Genomic DNA, 10504 nt, shown 5'->3' with positions numbered 1-10504 from the left:
GCCTGAGAACGCCTCAGGATCCCCCAGTTGGTCAATGTGGCTTAGGGTAAGGAAAGTTTTGGATCCCCTGCTGGAGCTGCTGCCCCTGTGACCCGATATCGGATAAGCGGACAAAGATGGACGCATGGAAGATATGTCTGAAAATATACATTCAAATGGATCCAACAATTTTTTTTTTAAAGATAAATCTTTTTTAATGTACACAACATTGACAATAGGCTTACTGGCCTTTAGGTACGGTAGCCATTCACAGATACAGTTAAGCTTAAAGGTTCCATGGCATGACAATAAATAAAAAATTAAATATAAAACAAAAGCTCACATGGGCCGATCTGGCTACCTCCCCTTTCTCTGCTTTGCCCTCCGAGAGAATTTGGCCTGCCCATGAGAGAGGGACACCGTGGCTTTCAAATGAGCAAAGTGGCAGTTGGATGAGGCAACACCCCCAGCCTCCAACTTACCCCCCCTCACCCCTCAATTGCTACAGACTCAGAAAAGGCACATACTAAGGCTGAATTTTGGGAAAGAGACTTCCAATATGGTATAAGGGGACCACTATGATCCAAATAAAAGCATTGAAAGAGTACCATGTCATGGGACGTTTAAGGATTCACTGTTTAAAATTTTAAAATTAAAACATAATGTATAAATACAAGAATATGTCAGCAATTATTTTAATCGTTTAGTGTTGTATGCACTGTAAAAATGTATATATCTGAAGGCTCTATTCCCCCGTACACGTTATTGTAGGCCCAGTTTAATATTCAGCGGAATTTTATACATTAGTAGTAAGCAGTTCCTGTTCTATCTCTTTTTTAGCTGAGGGGTCCTTGCCCTAAACATGTAGAAGACCCCTGTCGTAAAACATCAGAAAGTGGTTAACAACAACGATCAGCTTCTTCACATTTAGTTACTTTTACATAGTTGGGTGGAGGAGGAAACAGCTTTCCGTTTCCACGGGGAAGGGGACTAATGCCGCTCTTTCTGCAATCAGTGCCCTCCCTCTTCACACTGATTTGCATTTTGTTATTCAATGGGGACTTTGTCAGGGATCAATGTGGCATTTAATTTCTAATGGAACTCTTTAAAAATCCAAATGAAGATGGAACAATCAGCCCTCCTATTGACACACGTTACGGTTTAGTTTGCTTCCATTGTCTTGATTCTCTGTAATGAAAATGGAGACTGACAGGACCGATCCATATTGTCTCTGTGCTACATGATTCCCTTATTCCTCACTATATTAGGCTACATTGTGTTCCCAATTAGAATAGCCAGTTCATGGGACTGTCCTTTGTGCTATAATGGATTGTAGAAGAATCCCATCACAGTATTCCCTGCGTGCCCATTCAATGTTGAGCTTCATAAGGGCCCTTGAGGCTGTCTCACAACAACAGTCCTGAAGAACCTGAAGAGTTTGCTGTGTTCTTTAATCATTAGACATTCATATCTGCATCCTCTACATATTTGTCATTAAGCCCAGCTAGTAGTGGTGTTAAAAATAAATGTTTTCTTTCCCCTCGGCGTAAAATGTTAAGCTTCAAAAGTTACAAAGACAGAAATTGGCACTATGTACTGAACACAATTTTTTGTAAATACATTTTCAGCTAGAGGTAAATACAATTTAATTATGAAGGCATAAAGTCCTAAAAGCTAAAAAATTAGTTAAAAATGTTGATGCTTCAAAACCTTATGACTACCAATGTATACTAAAAACATAATTGTAGCCATGCCAGTGATTGTAGCTATGTGTACCAATGTCAGTCATGCACCACTTTGATCCAGAGGTACCACTTTATTTGAAGGGGTGTGCATAAGACTGACATAACACAGTCATTATTATGACATGACACCTGTCATGAACATGAAGGAGCCAACTTGAGTGTTCACTGTTGACTGTTGGTTTGGGCATCTGATAAGGATGCCCCCTGGGAGCCTCCCTAGGAAGGTGTTCCAGGCACGTCCAACTGGAAGGAGGCCTCGGGAAGACCCAGGACTACGTGGAGGGATTATATCTCCGCACTGGCCTGGGAACGCCTAGGGGTACCCCAGTTGGAGCTGATTATTGTGGCTCGAAAAAGGGAAGTTTGGGGTCCCCTGCGTAGACGAAGATGGATGGATGACTGTGGTAATTAAGTGTCATTTGGTGAATTATGACAGTTTTAACGCAATGTTGTCATTGTCCGAAAATGTCTTTGTCAAGGCACCTTGTCTTTAACAAAGACAACAATCTCTGTGTTATGACAACTTAACATTAAGCAAGACATGACTAACTGTCAATGTCTTTGTAATGACAACTTGACATTAACCTAGACAACATAACCATCCGTCATAAATATGTCATGACAGGCCCAATTATCAATATTTAATGAACTATGTAGTTTTAATTGTTAACAATAATTAAAGAGGCTGGAGGTAGGATTGATCCAGGACCCTCCCCCCACAAGGGAGAATGAATGTGTTTTTATGGGCAGTGATTGACATGCAGTGGCCCTGATTGGTGCATCTGAACAGGGAGCGGTGCTAGCACTTTAGCTGAGTTGGTGTCGCCAGACCAGGACTAAAAAAAGCCAGGAGACCAGTTAATAACTGGGAATGTCCTGACGTCACCAAGATGGTTTTCTTTCCTTGTTTGGCTTTTTGCAGCCCAGGGCAGACTCAGCTAGCTAGCTAATTGGGCAGCTGTACTGTTAAATCTAACAGAGTTAACAGCAGCTAATTAAAACTATAACTATATATATATATATATATATAGTTACTATAACTATATATAGTTACTATAACTATAGTTAACAAGTCCAAACCTTTTAAGACAGTCCAAATGGTCTTTGCATTACAGGAATTGTAACAAAACTTATATTCGTGGTCCTCAGAGGAAGAGCCCTACTAACTTTTGTGATTCTCTGATTTAAAACTTAATGAAATGCAATGACAACAATTGGATGGATTGAAATTAAACAGTCTTGGTACAGACTTTGATTTCAATGGATTTCAGAATAATAATTACTTTGGTGATTTGTTAACTTTTCATCTAGCGCCACTAGCAGGTCAAAATTGTAATTTCTCCAACACTTTGATACATGACCAAAAATCTGCAACTAATGACATCCCCTAGCCTGTCGTCGTCATCCTGATACTGCTCCATTGGGATGTGATAACGGGCGTGTTTAAACCAAACCAGGAAGAAAACGCCTTTGCACTCAATTTGATAGACCCACAACCAATCAGGGCAACGGAATATGTAGCGTATGATGACATTCTGTGGACTATGGTTAAATGCTCCTCAGATCTCTGCAGGGTAAATCCAGACAGCTAGGTAGACTATCTGTCCAATCTGAGTTTGCTGTTGCATGAAAAAAAAAAAAAACCTTTCCACACGTTTCACCAAAACAGCCCTCCTCCACAGCACAAACACTTAAGTGGAGAGATGAGGCATGTTACTTAAATCAGAGATTTTGCAGAAGCTGGAATTCTGAGCTCTGACAGTCGGGGCGGAGACGCTTGCAGTAGGCTTTTCCCCAATATGTTTGGATGTGCTAACCGCTGAAACCAGAACAAAACACCCACAGTAGACTGTAACCCTCACACAATGCACTCAAAACACAAAGGGCGTGTGTGGTGGCGAGTCTTCTGGCAGCTCTTCACACTGACATGTCCACTAAGAAGTGATGGATGATCCACTGTGGAGTCCCTCTGCAGGCGGAGAGGCACAGATGCTTGAGTTTGTCCAGTCCAAATACTTTCTACATCTGTGTAAAAAAAAGAATCTGATGCTTCGCTGGGAGAAAGCTCTTCAGCTTAACGGAGAAAATTTACACAATCTATCACAGCCTCACTTCCCTGAATTGTGACAAGAAATTGAATTAGTGTGGGACAGAAGAAAAAAACAATACATGAATGACTTATACTAGAAAGAAACTGTGTGTGTGTGTGTGTGTGTTTGTGAGTGTGTGTGTGTGTGTGTGTGTGTGTGAGAGTGTGTGTGTGTGTGTGTGTTCAGAAGAGTTAGACAGTAGCACTATAAGGAAGAAAACTGGGGGACAGAACAGTTTTGAAACCATACAGCAGATCAAGCTTGTTATGGCTCACTGCAACTAGAACCAGGTCCTAAAGCTGTATTGATAGCAAAAACAAAAGTGAGGGCAGTGTTTTGCCTAAGAAATATGACAATGGCAACTTAAATAAAGCAAATCCAATGATTTATTTTCTTCATCTTTTGATCATTGGAGCCAATATGAAACATTCTTTGTCAAGTAAGGAACAGATCCAGAACATTGCCTGAACCGAACTACTTCTGATCCATGTGGAGAAAACCACAAAAAGGAAAAATCTCAGAAATGAAAATGAAAATGTCAAGCAGAAACTAAGCTGACAAGTCAATTTAATAGAACAGACTGAAAATAAAAATAGAGCAGACATACCTCATTTGCCACCATTGCACTCTGTATAACTCACATCATATAGACTATAATTGAGTAGGTAATATTAATCAAAAACATTAAACTGAAATCCAACATTCCTCTTTCTTATAAACAAAAACTGTAGACGGATAGAAGACTGATGATTTCATTTAAAGGTTAGAGTTTATCTTAGTTATAGCCTGAAGTGTATTAACCATCCAGAAATAAATAGCCAGGCCTTTTGTTAATGAAGTGTCATGATTTATGATTTTACTCATTAGACGGGCCGATGCCACTGGTGTAGCTGTGGAAATCCACAGTGAAATTACAGTCCGCTGGCAGAAGCCATATGGTGCCTGTAACTCAAAACCTCCAGTGTTTAATTAATCATAAATGTGGCCTGCGTGCCTTTTGCATTTTGGGAAAATGAGAATAAAATGTTCATCTTTGTTCTGTTAAAAAGAATCCTTTTACACGTGCAAAAGTTGTGAAGGCAATAAAGCTTTAAATAATGCTAATTGCTCATTTGAATCAAATGTTCATTCTGTATAATAGCAATCACAGGACTTGTGCCCTGATAGTGTAGGTGTCAAAATTAGCTATCATCTACTGATTAATGAGCCAGCTATTAAAGAGGCAAGTCTTCTTTAATATTCCTGCAGCCAGTGGCCTTTTAGTTAGTTAATGTGTTACTGTTTAAATACATCCCGCCTCAGCTATCAATTGTAGTTTAATTCTGTTTAAATCATTTAGCGTATTTGACCCTGGAAGACCTATAAGATCTCCACTTGGTAATAGCAATATTACTTCAATTGCCATTCAAGTGCAAATTGAGCGTATCAACCATATCCCACGTCCCCTTAAATGCATCTTTCTTTCTTACATTTTACTGTTTTCTTTATCAGCCAACACATTATCTAATTCACTCTGAAATCAGTATTACCCCAACAGAAGTGAAATGAGTTCACCTCTATCTGAGGGGATTTGTATTCCTTTAAATGTGTAATAGTAGAGTTGAATACATCATTGACTTTGCACAACCTCTGTAAGGTTAGCCAGACCCTAACATATAAAGACATATATTTTACAATTTGACATCACCCTGAGATGTCATCGCTTTATTTATGAGATGATGACTTCAAGGTGTGATGTGACACCTGATGCTTAATCATAACTCCTGCAACTATTTGATTTTGATCTTAGGAGAAACTGAATGAGTGAAGGACTGACATGCTGAAGTTTGCTGTAAGAATATTGTCTCATTTCCGGTGCTCAAATCTCACGAACGCTATCTTTCTGCTCCAGCAAAAACTTTCTGAACTCTGCTTTATTGTTTAAATCTGGTGGCTAAGTGCCTGGAATTGAAGATGAGTGTTGTGCATTAAACTACACTTGCTTCACTTAGAGTCCGCATGAACGGGGCATACGCATTAGCATTTGTTCAGACGCTATTTTTCTGCTCCAGCAAAAACTTACTCAACTCAGCTTTATTGCTTAAATCTGGTGGCTATGTGCCTGATTGTATTTAAACACTAGTTATACTCAAGCAGTCTGTCAGCAACTCCCTTGCTGACAGAGATGGTAAAATGACTCACTTCCTGTACTCAAGTAGAAATACAGATACTAAAAAAAATACTCTGGTAAAAGTAGAAGTACCTATTGAACTTCTTTACTCAAGTGAAGTAACAAAGTACAAACTTGGAAATTTACTTAAAGTATATAAGTAAAAGTAGCCTTGCAAATTAATTTTATGCAAAGCTACCTGGACCACACAAATGTTACTAGAGTGCAAGCTGAGAAACTTCAGTGGACATGGAAAAAGGCTCTTTATATGCCATTGCCTACATTTTAAATGGATTTCTGCCAATAGGCCTAAAACATCCAATATGATTATTGTGACAGAGACTGGGACTCCAGGGTAATAAGATTCTGACTGAGTAGCAAGATATGAATTCAATTGCAATTCTTTGAGCATTCACATATCCAGTAGACATAGTTAGGTATAGGCCTGGCCTCTTGTAAAAATTAGTTTTAAGACGGAACTTAAAAGCTTCAGCGGTCCCCCTTAGTTTTTCAGTCTGGTTGGTGGAATAGCTCAAAGATTGTAGGGGCCTGACTGGGCTATAAGGTGTAAAAAGCTCTTTAATGTAATCTGGAGCCAGACCACTGGTGGCCTTGTATGTAATTAATACAAGTTGAAAATGTATTTTAAACTTAATGGACAACCATTGCAGTGATGCTTGAAATTGACAGAATCTCCTAGATTTAGTTAATCATTTTAAAATGAGGGACGTCCGGCGGAACATCCAGCAGCACCCGAACAATCCCGTAAAGACTTCATCAATCTAGACTATAGGTGTTACTAACTGGAGAGATAATGGCTGTATGCCATTGAGGTGTGCTCCTGCCAGGGCTCCGGCATTGTGCATTCTGGCTCACTGGCACATCTAAATGAAACACAGCCAACATTCATTTCATTGCATACACCTCTGTCTGTCTGTGTTTTTGTTGCGACAATAGAGACTCACACTGTTTGGTGTGGGAGCCTTTTGCAGACTAGGGGTGAAACCGGAGAGAACAGGAATTCATAAACATAAATTACTTGCGTAAATGATTTCACTCAAGAGGCCTGGAGAGGATAAATGTGTCAGATGGTTATGGCACACCTTTAATTACCGATCAAAAAAATGCACAACAGGGTTTAACACAGCCATGTAGCCAATGAACCTTTCTTAATGAGCAACGTCCTCCACCAGCACTATAAAAAATGTGTGTAATTTTAATAAATTACAGCATTCTCATAGAACAGGAGTTTCAAGACAGCTAATATTGAAAGCAGCTTGCATCACACACAAGTACACATTTGAAAGATAATCTGCTTTTAAGCAGCTAAAATCCTCAACCTACAGGATCAGACAATACTGTTGAGATAAAAAGTACTCCTGCCAGAGGGACTTGAGAATTACCTTTCTGTCTCACTTTTCTCTCTCTCTCTCACACACAATAATCCTTTGAGACACACACACACACACACACACACACACACACAGTGCTCACCTCCTAAACTTGTTTAAGTTCATACCGCTATGACTTTTGTTAGAAAACACATTAACCTCGGTACTTCTGACCGGCGGCAAGTACCAAAATGAAGTCTGAAAAAAGCGAAAGATTTGGTGTCTGAAAAGAACATACCTATGTGCTGGTGGAGCCTATACGTAGTGTAACTTGCTACAGTATGCTGAAGAAGTCAGTTTTGAGTTGACCTGATGCACAGGGATAATTACGGAGCATCGCAAAATTAGGATAACACCTTCACAACTCTTCACAACTTTCTAGAGGGTCACAGACACTTTGATAATCGGAAACCGTCTTGTGGTAATGTGACACCATGTTAGTGTTTATATTACTCCACACCAACAGTTTGTTTTGTGAACAGCACTCTATGTGAACAACACAACACAAATGTCACAGGAAAAGCATTCATTAGCGCTCGCAGTGCAGCTGCTGACTTAAATCTACACATGTGTAGAGAATCGTATGGACCATTCTGTGCCAACAAATTAAAGGTGTTCTGATTCATACTCTTTATTGATCCCCTATAGGGAAATTACAATTTACACTCTGTATTTACACTCCACACACAAGCGTGATATACACACACATGCTCAGGTCCTATAAACGCGCTACTGGAGAGATGTCAGAAGTAGTGGGCTGCCAGTGCTGGACCAGCGCCCTGTGCGCTTGCGGGGGGGTTTGGTGCCTCGCTCAAGAGCACCTGGCAGTGCTTAGGAGGTGATCTCCCCAGCTACCAGTCCACCACCATACTTTGGCCTGAACGGGGACTTGAACAAGCGACTCTGAGCTAGTGCCACCCATAAACGATCTCACGCGTGCTTCATGCGACAACACTTGTTGTCACATACAGCAAACATCTCCTCACTGCCTGTCCAAACAGACTGTGTCCACCTGCACCACGAAGCATGCACCACCAGTGTTCCAGCGTTCCAGCCATTAATCGACGATGGGAGGGGGGGGGGGGGGGTTAGTGCGCGGAAGCACAGAAGGGAGGGGGAGGTGCAAGCTAGTCTCGTTTTGTTTGAAAATACTTTGAACTTCAACAATAAGTAATTTCACCCAACGTCGCTTGGAGCACTTTTGATAAATACACTACAAAAACTAAACTATAAAACTACTTTTCACATTCATGAGAGTGAAAAAGTTTCCCCCTATTTTGACACTCTAATTCAAAACAAAAACATGGTTTTTAGCTCAGAGAAAGAAAAAGAAAAAGAAAATCTACTGAGAGTTTATTGGTTGTGTCATACTGTTTGTTTTTGAACGTCCCTTAGTTAATGGAATGTCAATCTATAATATGACTTGATCATTTGTACTGACTGCTGATGTTTATCAGGGTTTTATCACAGCAGCCTGTCATTCTTCCAAATGTATTTTACAAATTAGATTCAAGCAACTGCATAACTGCTTCTTGGCAATTACTTCCAAAGTCATTTAAGTGTGTGTGTGTGTGTGTGTGTGTATGACACTTGAGCCAACATCCTAACACTGATGGAAAATATCAGTAATCGTTTTCAGATAAAACAACCAAAGATGCATTGCTTGTGAACAGATTAACATGATTAAATATTAATCTTGCAGATTGTGGCATTATTAGCCTGTGATTATACGACTAATCTTGGCCTCGGTGAGCAGGCCTCGTGGATTAGTGGTTTCTGAGGGTTATTTCTGTCTCTGTCCAGTGGCATATGGCACACTAGCGAGCCAAGATCTTCAAGCACTGTCAAACTGTGTCATCACTGTTTCCTTCCTGAATAATATCGCTATCGTGGTGAAAATATCAAGTCAAGGCACTTTGAAATCAGAGCATTTAAAGTGAAAATGTACTTGGACTGCTGTTTGTATGCTGCTTTTTTACTCTTGAAATTGGATGTTTGGGCAAATGATACATTTCTCTTTGTAATCCTCAAGATGGGGCCTGATTGATTTGACAAGATCTGGGGTTACTGCGAGTGTGGTTTAATACTACAGCAGACACACACTGACTGCTCAATGAGCAGCTTAGTTCCCTTTCGAGGTCAGGATCGTGTGTTCGCCAGTTAAACTCTTTAATGTGAAGCAGCGGCGGTAGGACATGTTCAGTTGGCATTACCAATTACTCAATACAGCTCTGACACTGTGTAAAGAAAGTTACACAGAGTTAAACAATAAACCATGAAGCTGATCTCAATAAAATATAATTACATCTGATCACATGCATAAATTGATTCTTGTGAATCCCTCGTGCTTTGAATGTAGCGTGGAAATGGCAGACTCTGCCGCTAACAATGAAAACCTTACTATAGAGAGGTAATTATAGAATGTAAACACATTGGATGGTCATCGCTAAAGTGCAGAGCGTAATTAGTAGCACAAACAGTTTAATTTAATGGGAATCTTACGCATTACAATCATATGGGTAAGTGTTCATCAGGCTTTGTTTGTCAATTCAGTTCAATTTCAGTTTGTTAATTAGACCAAACAGAGGCAGAGGTACAAGATTAAACAGGGTGGAGCTTGCCTTGATCCAGCACAGCTCAAATAAACCAGGGATGGAAAACACTGATTAAAGTGAGGGCCACACAAATGTTATCCTCACTACCTGAGGGCCAGATAGTGACTGTGCACTTCTACCGATAGGATACTGTAACCCTTATCATTTAATTAGCCAAGTATAGCTACTAAATTCATTAAAACAACTACATCTACAATTTACGGTAATTAAAGTTTATTTAACCAGAATCTCTATTTTTCACATTCAAATGCATTTAGAAATGCTTCTATCCATTTAATGAACTTAACACAGAAAAAAAACCATCCACATTTCTTATTGATATACAAATATTTCAGTGCAATGACAAAAATCATCTTTAAACTGGATCTCATCATCTCCTATGGGCTTTCAGTTTCACTTGAAGAAATAACTGAAACTGGTATCTCCGATCACTTCTTTGATTTGTTTGAGATCAGTGTTCCACCTCTCGCTATTAAGCCTGTCTCCTCAGCTTCTAGGCGCCGCTGCATCACCTCCTCTTCAGCTGGAGAGTTTG

At 39.8% G+C, this 10504-nt stretch overlaps 1 long non-coding RNA gene across 1 annotated transcript in view; it reads right to left on the bottom strand.

Annotated features, from left to right (window-relative positions):
- Positions 1-1791: 1791 nt before the first annotated feature.
- Positions 1792-10504, bottom strand: part of LOC117954696 — a 20316-nt gene continuing 11603 nt past the window's right edge. Inside the window, exon 3 of the long non-coding RNA XR_004658880.1 lies at positions 1792-1889. This is a non-coding gene — a long non-coding RNA (uncharacterized LOC117954696). The remainder of the gene's footprint in view (positions 1890-10504) is intronic.

Source organism: Etheostoma cragini, chromosome 2 (assembly GCF_013103735.1).
Source record: "Etheostoma cragini isolate CJK2018 chromosome 2, CSU_Ecrag_1.0, whole genome shotgun sequence".
Lineage (NCBI taxonomy): Eukaryota > Metazoa > Chordata > Actinopteri > Perciformes > Percidae > Etheostoma > Etheostoma cragini.
This window is presented reverse-complemented; position numbering and strand designations above follow the sequence as displayed.